We start from the raw sequence: 20,049 nt of genomic DNA, 5'->3' as shown, positions 1-20,049 counted from the left end.
ACATATTGAGCAGTGTCTGCTTACCGTTTCGGAGCACCTGAGATCACGGTTTTTGTTGTGGTTTGTTTTGCTCCTTCTTTGGTTGTCGATGTTGTGTTTTTGTGAACTAGTGTTTCTGTCTTAAATGTTTTTGTTTTCTTGTGACATTATCAGTGTTTTCGACTTGAGTTTGAATGATTCTTTTGGTGCTGTCCTTGAATTAGTAATTTTAAGGAAATTTTATAATTTCCGTTCCATTCCTTGGTACTTTGTGTCGCGGAACGGAACGAAATAACTTATTTAAAAAGTTAAAATCAGAATCAATGTTTATCAGATATCACAATGACTTTGTTCTCTGACCTGCCAATGCGTCAAATTCATGATATTAATTTATCAGGAAGGAATGTACATCTACAGGATATTTCCCGACGTCATATTTTATTGTCTATATGAGGAAATTGTATGCGACCGTCATACAAATGAGAGGTTTAGCTAGCTATAAAACCAGGTGTATCCACCATTTACTACATAAAAAAGGCCTGTAACAATCCGGAATATGACAGTTGTTATCCATTCGTTTGATGCTTTTTTAAAACTTTTAATTTTGCCTTTTGATTACGGACTTTCTGTTTTGAATTTTTCTCGAAGTTCGGTATTTTTGTAATTTACTTTCTTCGCGTTTTACGTGTGAAAATGGGATTTAGTACATGATTGTGTTAACTGTATATTGAAAACCCTAAACGGAGAAATTAAGAGCTAATTGTTTTAAAGATTTCTCAAAATTCTGCATCACCCCTATCAAAAACTTACATTCCGTTCCGTTCCGTTAAGTACCAATAGCCTTTATTTATATCTTTCGTGTATCCTGTACAGATACTAGTACACTGAATGTTTTTGTGAAATAACTTAAAACGTTACCGTGTTGAGCTTTGATTTCATAAAACACGCTCATGTCGACTGAATAAAATTAGATCAAAATTATGTTTAAAGTTCTTGACGTTTTGTTTTAATTTGATTATACACAGAAAACAACATTTTACCTCTTTTTATTTTTTTTGATAGTATTTGAAACGGAGTAAGCATATACTAACTAAAAAGAAAATATATCAGAACATTGAATAGTTTTTTTAGACTATATTCGTCAATTTTCCATGATTCTGTAATAAAGAGTACCCAAATTACATCCATGCTTAAATTCTTATCCTTGAAAATTTGATATCAGATGTTTTGTTCTATTTCTTGAAATATTTAGAACAATTTGACATGCTAACCATTCTTTTTTTAAGAAATGGATGCTTGTAACATTTTTTTCTCATTTTCAAAAGATGACTCTTCGTGAACCGTTTACGTCGCATAGCGACGTTTCCGTAGATTTTATGTTTACATTAAATAATTTATCTGTTGAGATGTATACTGTAAACGATTTGTTCATATTGAAATATATTTACTTATGCAAATTGTTTAGTCTCAAATAAAATTTGGAAGATTTCGGCAGCTTTTTTTGTTCAGTAGGTGCAATTTGGGTCCCGTGACATTAGATTTTGAGAATTGTTTAGAGATATCTCTTAACCTTTTATCATTATATAAATGTACGTGTAATATGCTATAATATACATATTTAGATATTACGTCTCGAGACTGCATGCCCATTGGTTAAAATTATTGATTTTTTTGTTGAGTAACCATGTAACTGCGGCAACGTTTTAGAAATTGATATTTTTGTTTGCATGTGAACTTTCCTAGATGTTTTTGAGTTTGTATTTGATATACAAAAGCTCATTTCAAATCCTTTTATTTTGTAAATTCATCACAATTGTACGTATTTATGTCAATTATAGGCTAAAACAATATATGTAAATATTCCTTTGTTCAATAAAACTTTATACGCTCAACCAAGCATATGCAAAGTGGACATGGCATGTTTGTTCTTTTTAGCGTTCTTCAATATAGTGCTTTATTCATCCTTTTTTATAATTGATTCGAGCGTCACCAGTGAGTGTAGGTAAAACGTGCGTCTGGCGTACATATTTTTAAGCCTAGTATCTATGATGAATTTATTTATAGTATATTTAATAATAATTATGTACAAAACATTGCACAACGAGGAAGTTAATAATATAAAGCTTGCGAAAATAACCTTAATACAAAAAATGAATATTCATACATATGTCACTGACACATATTACTTGTATTCTATTAGAATATCAATTTGAAAGGATTGTGTGTTAAACCAACAATAACGTTTAACTGTATTTCACAATTAATATCGATCAGGTACTTATATATAAATAGTGATCAGAAATACATGGCTGGCTTGGTCACGTGGATACTTCGTTGAAAAAACCTTTTCGTCACATGAGAAATTTAGCGGTTCAAGCCGCAGTCTTCCACCGACGCTATCCAGTCTTTTTTTTAATTTCATTTTTGCAAGTGTTAATCAACATAATAGCCTATAGTTGATTATATTTAGCATGTCTCCAAATGAAAATGTAACAAACTAATATTTTCACAGGATAAAACAAATCATGGAAATCGCATGGGTCATTGTGAATTAAACATCACATTGAGTATGGGAATTGTGAAATTTGTAAAAGACACAACAACCCTACTAAAGAACAGAAAATGCATAACTTTCGTTGGTTAAAAACTTTTCAAAGAATTTTCCCCTTGACATATTCATATTAATTCCAAACAAAATAGATATGATACCATTCTTTTACTGAATAATGTACAGTTTGGTTATTTATTTCGTCAAGTTGTACAGAATTGTTTATGATATACGAATATTCAAATTCTTATGTCGTGGAATTCTTGTGAAATTAGTAGCTATATTTAACTTATCATAAATATTGTTTTATACAAACTTCGTCGGTTTGATGCTTTGATGTTTTAACTAGAAAGTATAAACTCATATTATTTTCCTTGCTGTAAGATCGATGTTTATCAACATTCAATAAAGTTACACGATCAACATAATTTGGGAGAAATATAACGTGTAATTCATCCACCCTATGCTGTAGTAAAACTATATATAGGGATGAAATGCTAAATTTATATAATGCCATAACCAAGGCAAAATTATTTATTGTTAAGTAAAGGTCCCAGCGCACTCTAACAAAGTTAACATGACACTAGGTGGATTTATATCCTGTTTGGCCATATGGCTCTTCAAGTCAAACATAATTTATCCTTACTTTTTTAAGTTATGAGTGTGAGTGTTTCTGGTGAATCGAAAAAAGCGCATCAGAAGCAAAACATTTATAATTAGTTATCAAAAGTACCAGGCTTATAATTTTATACGCCAGACGCGCGTTTCGTCTACATAAGACTCATCAGTGACGCTCAGATCAAAATAGTTAAAAAGCCAAATCAATACAAAGTTGAAGAGCATTGAGGATCCAAATTTCAAAAAGTTGTGCCAAATACGGCTAAGGTAATCTACTCCTGGGGTAAGAAAATCCTTAGTTTTTCGAAAAATTCAAGGTTTTGTAAACAGAAAATTTATAAAAATGACCATATAATTGATATTCATGTCAACATCGAAGTGCTGACTACTGGGCTAGTGATACCCTCGGGGACGAAACGTCCACCAGCAGTGGCATCGACCCAGTGGTGTAAATAGTTATCAAAAGTACCAGGATTATAATTTTATACGCCAGACGCGCGTTTCGTCTACATAAGACTCATCAGTGACGCTCAGATCAAAATAGTTAAAAAGCCAAATCAATACAAAGTTGAAGAGCATTGAGGATCCAAAATTCCAAAAAGTTGTGCCAAATACGGCTAAGGTAATCTACTCCTGGGGTAAGAAAATCCTTAGTTTTTCGAAAAATTCAAGGTTTTGTAAACAGAAAATTTATAAAAATGACCATATAATTGATATTATAAAGTGTTATGTTCAATTTTAGTACTGGGTCGATTGTAACAGCTGCTGATGGACAGATTACATGTTCCCGATAATATCTCCAGCACACAGTACAGTGCTTCGGTACTGAAATAATTTAAAACACACTTTTCCTTTGATAAAATTATGAGATTGTTAAAAAAAGGGTTACCAATGAGTATTCGACTTAAGAAAATTTAAAAGTAGGTCCAATGGGTCCAGTTGGAGTGTAAATTTACTGGCCCTATATTCAAAAAAAGTGTGCTTTAATAAAACAAAATGTCTCCCTAATAAAACTATCTAAGTGAAAACATAGTAAAATGTACTGACCAATGGGACTAGAAGTCCACTCTTTATGTTCAACTGGCCCTTTCGAAATTATCAGTACTGCAGCATGTGCGTTTACGATATCAATTTGAAAACACCTGGAAATATTTTCTTGAAAATTCTTCAAGAATGCTTTCAAATTTACAAAACTTTGATGTATGATGACTTTGCAGACTATTACACAAGCTCCGTTTGAATAGAGTCATGCCATCCTTATTTCTAAATCAAAATAATTAAGATCTACTACGCATGACAGCTGTTTATCCTGGTTTTTAACTATTAATAGTGACCATAATTTTGAAAAATGATGGTATTGTCGCCTATATGCATATACGTTTATAAAGGGGGATACTATCACTTTCTCCTAGATTATATGCACATATACACACGTAGTCATGTTGAAAGAATGGCTTTAAATCCGATACTCTCTGTATATTTTTCATTTCACGAATTCATTTGAGCGCTTATATCTTCTTTTTATCCTTTTCTATATATACAATGTATGCGCTATATCTGCTATACTTTCACATGTAAAAGGGGATATAAAGTACAGCAAGTTAGAAGACTGATACGAAAGATGGTGATGGCTTATTGATTTTCACTGTACGATCTATCATAATGTCTGTAATTCAAAAGATGTTAAAATGGGGGACATTTTTTTTAAATATTTTCAATCAATTTAAAAAAAACCCAATCCTTGTAGTAATAATATGCAAAAGACGAATTTGACGCTGTCATTAAAAAAGGAAGGGTCGAAACCCCGCAAAATTTTCCCAGTGATTGAACAGAAGTTCGTTTTCATAGTGATAAAGATACTAACACAATGTTAACTGTTGTACCTATATTTTTGACATTTTTACCTATAATGCCTGTTTATTGTGTGTCAATATAATGGAATTTGATGCGACTGTCATACAAGTGAGAGGTTTAGCTAATTATAAAACCAGGTACAATGCACCATTTTTTACATAAGAAAATACCTGTACCAAATCAGGAATATGACAGTTGTTATCCATTCGTATGATGTGTTTGAGCCTTTAATTTTGCCATTTGATATAGCCTAAGGGACTTTCCATTTTGAATTTTCCACGGATTTCAGTATTTTTGTGATTTTACACTTTAAATATATGAAGTCTCTACTCGACTGACAATCTCTATGATACTAAAGAACTTTTTTTCAGCAATATTATTTCAAATATTAATAAAACGAATTTATTTCTTTAAAAAAGGTTGGACAGCGTCAGTGGTACAATATATTAAGTGGTGGTGGTATTTCAAGATCGCCATAGCTCCCACCTATCCTACACCCTCTTATTTATTAACGAAGTATCCACTAGACTACGCCAGCCATCGATTTGATGTTCAAAATCTACTACAAATACTACACTGAACGTTATTGTGAAATACCTTTACATATTAATATATTTAAAGAACTCCGATTAATCGTATGCATGTATTTAGGAAATAGTAGTAGATTTGATAGAAACCTATGTTTTGTCGAGATCAATCATGTATATATTTTTGTTTGTGTTGTATTAAGAAAATGAAAGGAAATAGAAAAAAAATGATTAAATATAAATAAAATATGAAAATTGAGACTAGAACAGCCGTTCAGTACTTCGTTATACAAATGTAAGTAGACACTGTTATATCAGTCTAGTCCACGCCTTGTACTATGGATTACGCCCGTGGTATAACAGGTTAATGACCTAATCATATTTTTCTTTTTTTTATTTTCTATTCGCTTGATTTTTATCATGATTTTCTACTGTTTTTAACGATTTAATCCAACAATTATAGCCAGTCAATCATTTATCCTGTAATTATATATAGAACTTTCATGAAAATCACTCCCGAATCTGATATTGCAACCGAGTTCGAAGTATTTGCTTTGTTTGGAAGAATGTTGGAGAAAATACTGGTTCGGTACACAGAAAAAAATAATAATAATGAAAATAATAACTACACAATGAAAGTTATACATTTGATTCTATAAAATCGTCAAAAGATCATACATTGATCACGTAGTGTCTACAGTATTAAAATAATGGTGAAAACATGCTTATGTTGTAGTATGTTTGTCAATTTGCCGAATTTGATATTTTAAAAAGCCTGGACTGCGTCAGTGGTACAATTGGAGGTATTCTACACCCTCTTTGTTAATAACGAAGTACCCACTTGACTACGCCAGCCATCGAATGAATGTTTAAAATCTACTATATATACTTCACTGAACGGTATTATGAAATACCTTGACAAATTGATATATTTAAAGGTCTTCGATCGACCACTGCATATACTTAGTAAATAATATTAGATTTAAACAAAACCTGCACGTTTTGTCGAGACAGGAAACGTTTTAAATCATGTATATGTTACAGTAAATAGGTGAAATTAGGAATTACAAGTAATTACTAAACATTTCAGTAAATACCTGTAATTACTAGCCAATTTAGTAATTACATGTATTTACTAGTTGATTCGGTGATTACTGGTATTCACTGATTTTTTTGGTAATTTTTACAGCTATTTACTGACTTGACTTTTTGTTTTAAAATTAAAGACATATTTCAAGATACTAAAATAGAAAGTAAAGGGGTAGGGATTTTTAGGGTTTACTTAAGGATTAAGGAATATAAGGTACATCAAAAGTGCATACCTTTTGAATCGAAACTGGAAAATGGTGGTTTTATAAGTTTTAAAACTCCCTAAAAATCAGCATGCAAGACATTGATATCAATCAAAAATTGAGACATACATTTGTGGGAAGTTCATAGGCAACTCGCCAGCTCTCTTTGATGATAGACATTCCATTATGCCAAATTTGGTTAAATGATCTTGATAATTTATTTATTCTCATAATTTTATTAAATTAAAATCTCCATCAGGCATAAGTTCTTATGTTGTATTGTTATACCACTGTCCCAGCTTAAGGGGAGCGTTGGGGTCCTGCTAAAATGTTTAACCCCACAATATTCTTTATGTATGTGCCTGTACAAAGTTAGGAGCCTGTAATTCAGTGGATGTTGTATTTTTATGTGTTACATGTTTGTTTTTCGTTCATTTTTATACGACTTCAAAATTTTTATCGCAAAACCGCGAGACACGGCGAACCAAATTACATTCTGTCATCAGCGGCGTCCGCACATATTCACTTTGTGGTTAAATTTTGTTGAATTTTAATAACTTTCTTAAATTATCCTGGATTTCTACCATTGTAACCAAACTTGAAAAGAAGCTTGTTTATGATCATAAGACACATTTCAAGAAGTAAATAAATTATGTAAAAATAAATTCCTTTTTTTCCGTATTTTATTTTTAAATGGACTTATATATATTTTTTATGCCATTTAAAATTAAATTCACACTATGACTGGATTTCTACCAAACTTGGACAGAATCTTGTTAATGATCATAACCATACCTGCCAACTGTCACTATTTGCGAGGGATTTCCACACATTACCAAATTGTAATTTTGAAAGAGCAATTTTGTCCACAATTTAAACAAAACAATTAATTTTACAATGACTTTGTGCTGACAAAAGTATGAAGAAACCAAAAACAATATTAAAATGTATTGTCAGGCACCCTTGAAGTTTTTTTAGGACTATCACTGCCATCTTGCACGCAAAACCCCCATGGGCATTTTGAAAAGTTGGCAGGTATGCATAATATAATATCTTGAAGTAAAATTTGTAAAATAATTCTTTTATCGTATATTACTTATAGCTGAACTTAGTTTTTTCCATGTTAACATTAATAAATTTACACTCAAAGAGGTCCAATTATTAACTTGCAAGTGCACAACACATTCCCCATTTCCATTATCAATTTTATTTCTAAGCTTATTTAACAGAATAGAATCAGTGAGATTTCCTGCTAAAAGTTAATTCTAATTTCACTCTATCATTTTCATTAATCAACACAAAAATCATATCGAATTTGCTTTATATCTCGTAACTAATGCACCAATAACAAAAATGAACATTTAGGTTTATCACTTTCTAAGAGTATTCACTGATCTTCTAGTAGGTACATTTGTTGTATTGCCATAACTTTTGATCAGCCGACCATGTTACAACATTGTTTTACCAGTTAGTAAAAAGGTGTAAAAATTCATTTTTAAAATTAGTAATTACTGGTAATAACTGGGCTGTTTGAGGAATTACTTGTATTTACTAAGTGCATCGGGAATTACCTGTAATTCCTAAATTTTAGTAATTACATGTAATTCCTAATTTCACCTATTTACTGTAACATATATATTTGTTGTTGTATTATTAAAATCAACGGAAATAAATTATATGTAAATAAGAAATGAAAATATTCACAGATTATTTATGAACATTGAGACTTATGGAAGCGTATTTAAATTGTCGACTTTAATCTTAGATTTATCAATTCTAAAATTGGAATTTCAAACTTTAATCTTAGAATTTTTAACTTCAATCTAGAAATTATCAGTATTGATCTTGGAATTATCAATTTTAATCTTGGAATTATCAACATTTGTCTTTTAATTAACAAGTTCAATCTTTGAATTATCAACATTAATTTTGGAATTATAAAGATTTATCTTAAAATAATCAAGTTTAATCTTGGATGTATTAACATTAATCTTGAAATTTCCAACTTTAATCTAAGAGTTTCCAACTTTAATCTCAACATTTATCTTGGAATAATCAACATTAAACTTGGAACTTCCAACTTCAATCTTCCGACCTTCTTTACTTCGACACTGATTTTTCGACTTTCATTAACCTAGTGATTTTCTGAACTAAGAACATCGTGACTTTTGTCTCAGGGGACTCTCGCCACTGCAAAACAGTGCTCTTCAGTTGTACTTACTTTACTTTTTGTTGTTGATTGCTATTATCACTAATATTTGGTACCTAAGTTTACATGTAGATATATAAAAAAAGGAAATGTCCTTAACTTGTCAACATTAAATGATAGATTCAGGGACTTTATATTTATGTTAGTATAAAGTCCTTGATTGATTCAAATACCACAATTGGCCATTTATATACGATTTCCTATAACTTATTTGTGTAACATATTAGTGGAAGATATTAGCAAGCAAAATCGAGGGAATTGTGCAAATGATGATACAAGCATGAAAATTACCACAAAGCATCATTATTATATACTTTGTAAGAAATAACTGCTGGCCATTAAAAAAAAATTTTTTTTCAAGATGGCAACGGCCATTTTCTAAAATGGCTGTTTTCTTTAGTTTGAAAATACTGATTTTTCTGGAAAACTTTTCTTTGAACTTCTTTTAGTAAAAACCAATTACCAGATTTGGTGGCTACCTTCCTTACATCACATTTTTTTATTAAAAATGAATATTTGACATATCCAGTATTTGCACATGCGCAAAAATGTAACAAAATTCTTTCAAAAACATTTGAACTATTTACTATATATTTAGTATTTTTGGATTTCGAATGATATTATGAATTGGTTTAATAACATTTTCAAGGTTATGATACACATGTGTTTCACACTTTTGCGCATGTGCAAACTATTCATAGACATCAAGAGCGATTTGTATACACTACCAGGCAATTCTCAGGTATTCGATGGTTAAGGCGAAAATGTAGTTAATTTGGAGAAACATCAAATGTAACTGCAGATCAGCCACTTTTAGAAATGCCTAAGCAAATTCAGTGGGGATGGGCTGATTTGTAAGGAAAATATAAGTGTATCGTCATGTTTGGTGGATTGCACATTGCAATGACTTGTTATAAAGCTCTGGGTGATATATTGGATGATAGGGGATAGACATGTTGTCTTACTGAAGCCAATATTGCAACACCAAGAACGGCAGATTCTTTTTATGTATGTTCAAATGTACTTAGGACTAGACAGGCGCATCAGACAACTGAAAGTATTTTGCTTAAAACTTGTTAATTTCAGATTATGAAAGCTAAACTCAGAATATATAATTATGTCATGACTCTGTGACGTTCAATGATTTAAAAGACTGGTGTAAGGAAATAGAGTCATCTCGTCCATAGTTTACTTCCTGTCGTTCAATTATAAATTAAGAACTTCTTCTGATTTTGGTATTATGCTCATTTCATGAGTGAGATTTCATACTGTTCAAACAGTTCATATAAAGCATGATACCGTATTATTTTAGGTCTTGATCGTGTAAATTATGCTCGATCGTTACCGACTCATCTCCGAGATATGACTTCCCTTACCGAACATCACCCACGGGTGGCAATGGAATTTGAAAATGATAATTTCACTGTACGTAAGACCAGTAAATTTCTTTCTTGTAACACAATTGATCAGGCACAAAAACAGAATAATGCAATTGTGAAGGGCGATATTGGTGCCAAAGGATTAACCGAAGATCCCATTTAGACAAATGAATGGTAGCTAGACCAGGAGTCAATATACTAGAACATTAATTTGAAAGATCTAGTGGTTTGGGTCATTCCAGACGAACGACATAATGAAGACTCTACGAAAACACAAAAAGATTTCTTTAAACAGCTTTAAAGGCTTTGTAAAGTGAAAAACGAGTTTGGAAATTCATTTCTAGAAGAGTCGTCAGATTTATAAAAAAAACACTCCATTTAGGAAATTGTTGATTCAGAAACAGGTAAGATATGTTGATAAACTCGAATTGGTCCAAACAATACGAAGATCTTTTGAAGCAAACGAAAAACAAAGGAGAACCTGCTTTTTATAACCAAATAAAAAAGAACAACTTCCTGCCGCAAAATGAAACTGGAAACGTCTTTGTCAAAAACAAAGCTAGAGAACCTTAACAGTGATTGCGATATCTTTCCTAGACTTTTCATTTCACAGTAGACATATTTACTTGGAAGGGTTTTCTTGTCCAAGGAATAGATTACCTTAGCCGTATTTGGCACAACTTTTTGGAATTTTGGATCATCTATGCTCTTCAACTTTGTATTGTTTGGCTTTATAACTATTTTGATATGAGCGTCACTGATGAGTCTTATGTAGATGAAACGCGCGTCTGGCGTACTAAATCATAATCCTGGTACTTTTGATAACTATTGGAATATTTCTTTATCCATAGAAACAAAACTGTTCTTCCGTCTTTATCTCAGGATGTCACTTGAAATAGTGGTATTAAATCGCTACAAATGGGTTTACTTGAAACATTCTGCGATTTGCTGATCCAAATTCGGACGCATTTATCGTTGGTGGGGCAGCAATGGTTATTCCAGGTCACAAGGTTGGGCAAAAATATTTGATGATTATGCTAATGATGTCATACTGCCTTATATAAAATCTTGCATCGATAAGTTTTCAAAAGTAGACATTGTATTTGATGTTTTCTAAATGAATAATTTAAAGGCTGTGACAAGACAAAGGCAAGGTTCTTGTGCCAGATGGTGTTGGTTCTGGTAGAACACCAATGGTATGGAGTAGTTTTCTCTGTGAAGATGACAACAAAACGACGTTGTTCAAGTTTCTTGCTGACAAAATTGTTCCTTAAGAGACTAATAAAAATGTGTATGTTTCTCATGGTGAAAATATTCTTTGCAATTTCAATAAAGATATTTGCTATCTATGCCCTTGTTATCATGAAGAAGGAGATACACGAATGTTTGTCCATGTTCGGCATGATTATGAAAAGTGTTGTAAAATGTAATTTTAGGTAGTACTGACACAGATGTAATAGTATCAAGAATTGCAGCAATCGCAAAATTAGGTAGAACAAATTGCGGATAGGTTATGGAAGGAATAACGACTTTTGATGGCTTCCTGCACGTGACATATCAAATGCGTTTGGTCCTTGTGTAGCTGCTCTTCCTTTCCTCCATGCATTTAGTGGATGTGGCACTTTGTCGAATTGTCATGAGAAAGACAAAAGATCAGCTTGGCTAACAATGGAAGGTTTTCCAAATGTAAAGGATGTTTTTTTTAGGCTTAAGTATGAAGCGAGGCACGATGTGAATTGTTTGCCAGGAAGCAGCGGCATTGTGATGCAATTCCGCCTACAAGAGGTTCTTTTCCAGAGCACATCAAAAGAGAAGTATATCAAGGAGGATTGGGCTCAGCCTGATTCATGTATTCGACAGGTACGTGTTCCAAGTCATGAAGACTGGGGTTGGATGAAAGAAAGAATCAATGACAATTGGAAACCAAAATGGACTTCTTTGACTGCCGTTGCATTCTCGTGTCAGAAAATTTTGAAATGCGGAGGCGAAAATCGAGCTGTGTTGGTAACTGTAGATGCTACCGTTCTGGCCTTCCTTGTACGGGTTGTTGTATAGGCAACTATCAGATAATTATAAAATAAGCAACCTGTCTTTCTAACCAAAACTAGGAATTTAAACTTAACAAAGAGTGTTAGCACTTGTTAAGTTCATGGAAATTATAAAAATATTTTCTACGTATTTGCCGCCATTTTGGAACCGGAAGTCACTATTTTTCTTCATTTATGTGTTGTTTTGTCGTACTTAGGACCTTTTTTTAACGTTTTATCATAGCTTACATTGGATTATACATCCCCTTGTGAAGTTGCTTGAAAGTATAAAAATTAAAATTTTTGACTTTGTTGCCGGCATTTTGAAACCGGAAGTCACCTTTAGTTTCATTAATGTATTGTATAGTCGTAATTTAGGAACTGTCATTTACTTTTTATCAAATCTAACATTGGATTTTACATATAACACACCTTTTAAAGGATTAACGAATAATTGTCAATTTGTAATGACGCCATTTCCGAAATGTGTGGTGGCCATCTTGAAAAAATGATTTTTTTTCTGGCCAGCAGCGGATTTTTTTTTAGTATCATTTAGTCAACCTTTATACCAAATTTCATGCTTGTATCACGATTTGCACAATTATGTCCATAATATCTCCCACTATATGTAGAACATACCCCAAATCTATATAAAATTATGTAAGAAAAATGGATATAAATATAGAATGTCATTAACAAATTGAAAAGTATTGTCATATATGTATGAAATCGCGCAAAATTATGACCCATATTTTTCAATATCCATATATACCCATAAATCGGCAGTTACACCCCTCATGAATATTAGGCTACGTGAAGCTATATACAAGCTTTACATAGAAATATATAAGAAGATGCGGTATGCGTGCCAATGAGACAACTCTTCATCCAAGAAAAACTCAAGAAAACTTTATAAGAAACAATCATGGGGAAATCATTTTAGATTTTACCAACAGTGCCATGGATTTATGAAAATTTAACTGTACCTCCAAAAATTTCAAATTTTATGATGAAGTTTCAGTTAAGATTAAGTTGTTGTTCATAGTCTGAATGATAGAATAGCTGCTGAATAATTTGGTATCACCACCAAACATTGGAAATATGCTTACTAATCTTAAATACCTATTTTAGCAGCATTGCTTCTATTCCTGACTCATTTAAATCTTGAATCATACACCAAGAACACTTGTATCAAAGCTTTGTAAAGATGTTTTTCTATTTGAAAGATTAAGAGGAATAACTATTTCATGAACTGTCAAATTGATTCAGTGGTGACTACTATGGAAACGGATCATTTGTTGAAATAAAGATTCAGAACAACCAACACAAGTAATAATAGTAAATGCAAGGGTCTTGTGAGGAAAAAAACTACTTCCAAAATGTCCAAACCGGTTTTAAAACATAGAAATCAACACAAGGACATTCTGTTTGAGCTTGCTTTGTAGCAGAAAAAATTTGAGATGAGTATAAACAACACATGTACAGACATCTTCTTCGAAGGAAAGCGTCGAAGGCGAGATAACTGTAACAGTTATATGTGTTGTTTAACCATTTTAGGACTTATTCATTTTTGGTTTTCTGAAGTTGTATTGACAATATTCAACATTTTAGGTAAAAAATTGGACTTCCATTCAAAATTACTTCTTTTTCCACTGAATATGATGTGGCTTTTTAATGTACTTATAAGATTTAAAACATATAGATTTATTGTTTATAAACGAATAGAAAGTTAAACATGAAATATTGCTTTTTAGGTATTCTGGTGGTTAATGATCGTTAATAATTCTTGACCTCCTATTTTTTTGTTTTTTTTTTTTTGGGGGGGGGGGTACTTTTTCTGGTGCAGTCTTCAGTTTATAAAGTGTTGAAAACTGATCAAATATTTCAAATTATATGCGGAAAAATGCGTTAACCATTTGACAATTTTGCGAAGCTAAACGTTTTATCATCAGTAAACGGTGATTCGGTTCTGACATGATTTATATAACTTTTATTTCTATTTCTTCGTTTTCGTTTTTTTGCCATGGTGTTGTCCTTTTGTTTTCTACCATTTTCAGCCTCTTTTTTTGAGTTTTTATCAAATTATAGATTTCATAAAGGATTTAGACGTTCTGATAAATTTGAACTAGTATACGAAGAATCATCAAACTATAAAACATATACATTGCACTTTTAAGCCATCATTGGACATTTATACTTTCAACCTCTTAGTTACATAAATGTGTGATACATAAGAAATATCTTCTTTCGAATTAAATGTAAATATCCTGGTTTCTTTATGTTTTATTATTCGAACTGTTATTATGCTAGACTATGTCATTATATCAAATAAGTGTAATTCTGTCTAAAAAATGAATGGAGAAATGTTGTATCACGCTGTAGACATAAACTAACCCATTATTACAGTCTCAAAACAGAAAAAAAATCGTTGTAAAGTCATAGTGATGAATTCAAACTTCAATTTAAATGAGCGTATATTCATTAAATTGCTTACTTGTCCTATTCGTGAAAGATGTTATTAAGATATTTCCTTTCAAGCTCTGAAATGTTTGCTCATTATCGAGATTTCCTAGAAAACTTTTTAGTAACAAAGAGTATAAATCGCTGTTGTATACAGCATTTTCCTTAATAATCTTCAAATTTTATGAAACTAATGTCTTTTTATAGAAATAACGATGACATGATATAGGATGACGTTCAAAATTTATTACCTTCATTTCACTTCCCTGAACTTAAACTGAACAAAATCGAATTATTAACTAACCGAATTTATTGTAAACTGTGGCTCTTTTTAGCAGTTTCGACAACAATCTTCACCGAAAGTACCCAGTTCTTTTGGACAGTTTAGAATTTATAATCAAATAAATATAAGTTAAGTTGAACTGTACTTTTAACAGTGAAACAATGTGTCTTACTGATATTTGGCCACTCTCCCAGGTTTAACAGGAATAGTGAACATGCCAGATTTAGATAAACATGTCAAAAAACTGTACAATGACGAAGAGATACAATGAAAAGTGTTGCAAGAGAGCATGAGTATTGTGCAAGAGATGTCTTTTTTAATAAACAAATGATGTAACTCTGTTTTCTCTTACTTCACTTGACCCTATTGTACGTATGTTAAAAAAACTACAAATATCACAAACATCAAGTAAGTAAGGACAAATAGTAGGTTCAAACTATGAAAAAACATGTAAGTATTTAATATGAATGTACAACACCAATTTAATTGCACTCTCGGCTTATTTAATGAATATCCATGATCAGATGCGCCTGAAACCAAACATTTGGGTAAAAAGTTCATTATACTCATGTATAAAAGCTTATTATCCAAACATTACATGGTCTAAGATATCGGTCTCATAGTTTTGTACTTCACACGTGTGTTTTAGCATGGTAACAATGATTCTATGGCCCTCACATTAAAAAAAGATGAAATGTCAAATTAAAAAACTAAGTTAAAGAACATTGAACATCAAAAGTTCCATAAAGTACCAAAAATTGAATACCAAAAATACCGAACTCCGAGGAAAATTCAAAACGGAAAGTCCAAATGAAATTGCAAAGTTAACACACCAACGAATGGATAACAACTGTCATATTCCTGAATTCATACAGGCGTTTTTTTTTTAAATGTAGAACATGGTGAACTTAACCTGGTTTTATAGCTATCTTAAACTCTCACTTGTATGACAGTTTCATACAATTCCATTATATTGACAACGATGTGAGAACAAAACAAACATTATAAGTAAAATGTCAAAAATAGGCAATTACGTTTATGAGTTATTGAACTCAATAAAGCTTGTTTGAAAAACGTAAAATCACAAAAATACTGAACTCCACAAGAGCCATCTAAATTGAAAGCCAGTTTTTTCTTAACCTAACATCGATTTACAAAATTTAAAGAATACCCCTAAAGATAATGGTTTTATCCAAAACAAGTATTCTGACATTATGGTTCTTCAACAGTAATACTTATAAAATGTTCGTCATGTACATGCGTAGTAAAACAAAGTTGCCGAATTAAATAATCCAATATTTGCATGCTCCTTTGCTAAATTTGTCATTGTTTTGTTATTGTAAGTATTGCTCATGAGTGTTTCAAAGTAACAAATATCAAATATTCTGTTTCAACCAGCCCCAAATGAAACCGAAACGTCTTCTGTAAATAAAGACAACAGTAGCATATCAGTATTCAAAAGTCAAAAATAGATGGAAAGAAAACTGAATCCGTTTTGAAAACTCAAACCGAGCTTAACACATCACCTATATCAGTACAACAAAGGAACAACAGATACACCGAAGTGCAACAAAAACAAACGCCAACATTGAAACGAACAATTTGATAACAACTTCCATATTCCTGACTTGGTACATGACACTTTAAGAAAAAAATGGTAGGTTGAACCTGTTTTTTATGGCCAGTCAAAACTCCCGCTTATATGACAATTAGAACACCGGAATACTGCTGTTGCCTTGATTTACCAACATAAGTTACGAGCAAAATAGTTTGGAATGCAAAATATTAATTCCAGTCTTTGGAGGGTCACCTTTTTTCAGATCGAGGTGCAATCGTGGTTTTAGGGATATAAACTTATTAATAACATGACAATTACAAAGGGTTTGACATTATAAAAACCAAATTTGGCAACACTGAATGACATTTTCATTTATACAAATCAAATAACAAAAGTGCAAAACATCAACTTGGAAGAAGTCATTCTAAAAAATTTACATGAGTCGGAGTAAAGTTCCTGCAAAAATTGTGTAATTTGGATAAACATATTCCAGCCTATTCCTATTGTGCCAAACCCATACTTTATCCCCTATGTTTAATTGAATTGTTTCTGCAATAATTGCCGATGCGTCCGCCGCCCATGCGATACTAGTTATTTCGCCATTCTGTACCAGTGCAATATGCATATAATTACCAGGTGTTGTCGTTACTCGTGTAGTCATAACATACAATCCTTTGTAGGGAGCAGTGAATTTACCAGTTTGGCCATTGTAGCCGCCACCTATATTTTTTTCAACGCTATCAAATACGATGACTGCTTTATTTCCTAGGTGTATAGCTGATGTTCTGACTGCATGGAACATGACATTTATCTGCGAGTTTGCTGAAATTATTGAAAAGAACGTAAAAACATGTTTACGCATGATATAGTGCATGCAATGGTAAATTAATGATTTCAACATTTAAAACCTAAATAAATATATACACGAAAAAGGCACCACAAAAAGACAATAGCACTAGTTAAGAACGCACTTTAGGCCAGGTTATAACTCGTTATAAACGAAGGGAAATGGACGGTTTTAAATGAAGTATACTTAATTGTTTAAATATAAACTGATTTGAAAGATTTGTATCATCAATATAACTGATTCTATGAACCGTAATTTTTTTTAGATTCTTAAAAAAAATGAAATAAAAAATGGTCGTTTGATTTCAAAAATTGTTTCATGACTCAGTGAAAAAGTGAAAAGATGCTGTTACATTCTAATGTAGTTTTGTCTTACTTTATTAACATCCTGTGCTTTGTCGGTTTCTGAAACATACAATCTACTATGTTGGAAAATTTGAACCAATTAAAACATTTATTATCAAAAGCTTTCAATGGTAATTTGAAAATATCCATTTGGTTGATATCCTAAAGCTGATAAGTTTAGAATGACGTTCATTTTCTCTGAACCGGTATACATTTTTGTTTAAGGGCCAGGTGAAGTTCGCCTCCGTGTGTGGAATTTTCTTGCAGAGTTGAAGACCCATTTGGTAGCCTTCGGCTGTAGTTTTTACTTTTGGACGTGTTGTTGTCTCTTGGACGTGTTTTTGTCTCTTGGACACATTTCCCAGTTTCATTCTCAATTTATTCATTATAGGTTTGTGATTGATATTTTACTAAGACATATAGATTTTGTTTTGAGAAAAAAACATATACGATCCTTACCTTGAATGTTTTGCATGACATCTGATGTTATAGCCTGTACTGCCCCTTGACAACTGGCATTGACTGTATTTGCTACTAGAGTTTGGTTTCAACCACATTTTCTATATAAGTCTGAATATTTGCACCTATAGCGTCTAAAGTAATGAACGCAGCAACAAGAGCATTGACGGAACCCAGGTGCAGATTGTCTCTAACTACATTGCTATACATTCCAAAATAAAAGAAGAACACGCTAGCTTTACAAGAAAGTATTTTTTCTGGTAGATTTTAAATTTGAAATGGTAAAGTAGATAGAGTCAATTCAAAAATATGTTTATATACCAATACAGATACACAATATACTGAATACGCGTATTTTGTTCGTGCGTAGTTAAATCGGATTTGACCGTTAGGTCTATAGGATCTACAGGAAGCCACAACTTAAGGTCAAGGAACATGAGGAAACTTGTAACATAAATTATATGAAATATAAATTTTTTAGATGACATGAATAAGAATATAAGTCATCAATGTTTAAAATTTTATCGTAGACTATACATCAGTACTTGTAAAACAAATCTCATTCTGCATTTATCATATAAGAAAAATTATACTTATGATATGTCCTGAATTTTCATATTGTTGCTCTCTGGATTGCATTTGTTAAGAAAATCTCAGTGTGCTAATGTTCTGTCAATTTGGACGGTTCTTAGTTCTTTCGATTTGTGTCAAAAACACATGTATAGACATAAAATTGTGGGGGTAATTATAAAACTTGATGAATCAACAATTCTATTACTTACTGTAATCTAATCAAATAGGGTCATTGGTCTTTTGGTCACATATAATGTTACGATTAATTCTAGGTCTGTTTTGTATGACATATTGCCCTAATTTTAACGACAATCTTTGATATATCTTATCAAAGCTCAAGCTAAGTGTTTTTAAGCATTATATCTAGTAAAATGTGGTTAGTACAATTCATCTGAATTTGATTTCATGAAAATTTTAGATAAATCTTTGGGTTAACACAACCAGGAAGAAAGGTTTTCTAACTTTTACCTTTAACATCAAGATAGTTTTAATAATACTTACCTTTCACCAAACACATATTATCATTTTCTTAAACGGGCACTAGCTGTCAAATTCGTGGTCACCGATTTGACTCAAATTCTCATATTTGATTTATAATAATGTAAAAAATTTATCCAAACTACCAAAAGTCTAAAAAAAACAGTTTACAGAACATGGGGTAGATAATATGTAGATTCGTTTCGTGTGTATATTAGTCCAGATGCCATCTAATTAAGTATCGATTTGACCTCAGATGACCATATAAGCGATGTAAACATGAATAAAGATATGAATAAATTAACCCAACACGTGCAATTGGATTTTTTTTTATGTCTGTTTGCGTTTATTTTATAGATTAAAAATATGTTTCTCATTGTTTTTTATCGTGTAAGAATGATTTTGTATGGATCGAATCAGTAATCAAATGATTTCCCGTAGTTTCACTTTCATTGTTGACATTCTTTTTCTTTAAATAAACAGTACACGTACAATGCATGCGTTGTCAATCTCTAACAAGGGGTTAAATTGAAGTTCAGATGAATAAAAACTCGACTTATTTACTTGCAAGTGAATGAGTTATTATCAATGTTTCGTCTCTTAATTTGACAAAAT

At 31.6% G+C, this 20,049-nt stretch overlaps 1 pseudogene; it reads right to left on the bottom strand.

Annotated features, from left to right (window-relative positions):
* Positions 1-17,065: 17,065 nt before the first annotated feature.
* LOC143062522 (uncharacterized) lies at positions 17,066-19,474 on the bottom strand (annotated as a pseudogene).
* Between the last annotated feature and the right edge of the window lie 575 nt (positions 19,475-20,049).

Source organism: Mytilus galloprovincialis, chromosome 2 (assembly GCF_965363235.1).
Source record: "Mytilus galloprovincialis chromosome 2, xbMytGall1.hap1.1, whole genome shotgun sequence".
NCBI lineage: Eukaryota > Metazoa > Mollusca > Bivalvia > Mytilida > Mytilidae > Mytilus > Mytilus galloprovincialis.
The sequence above is the reverse complement of the archived record's forward strand: the minus strand, read 5'-3'. Positions and strand labels throughout refer to the sequence as shown.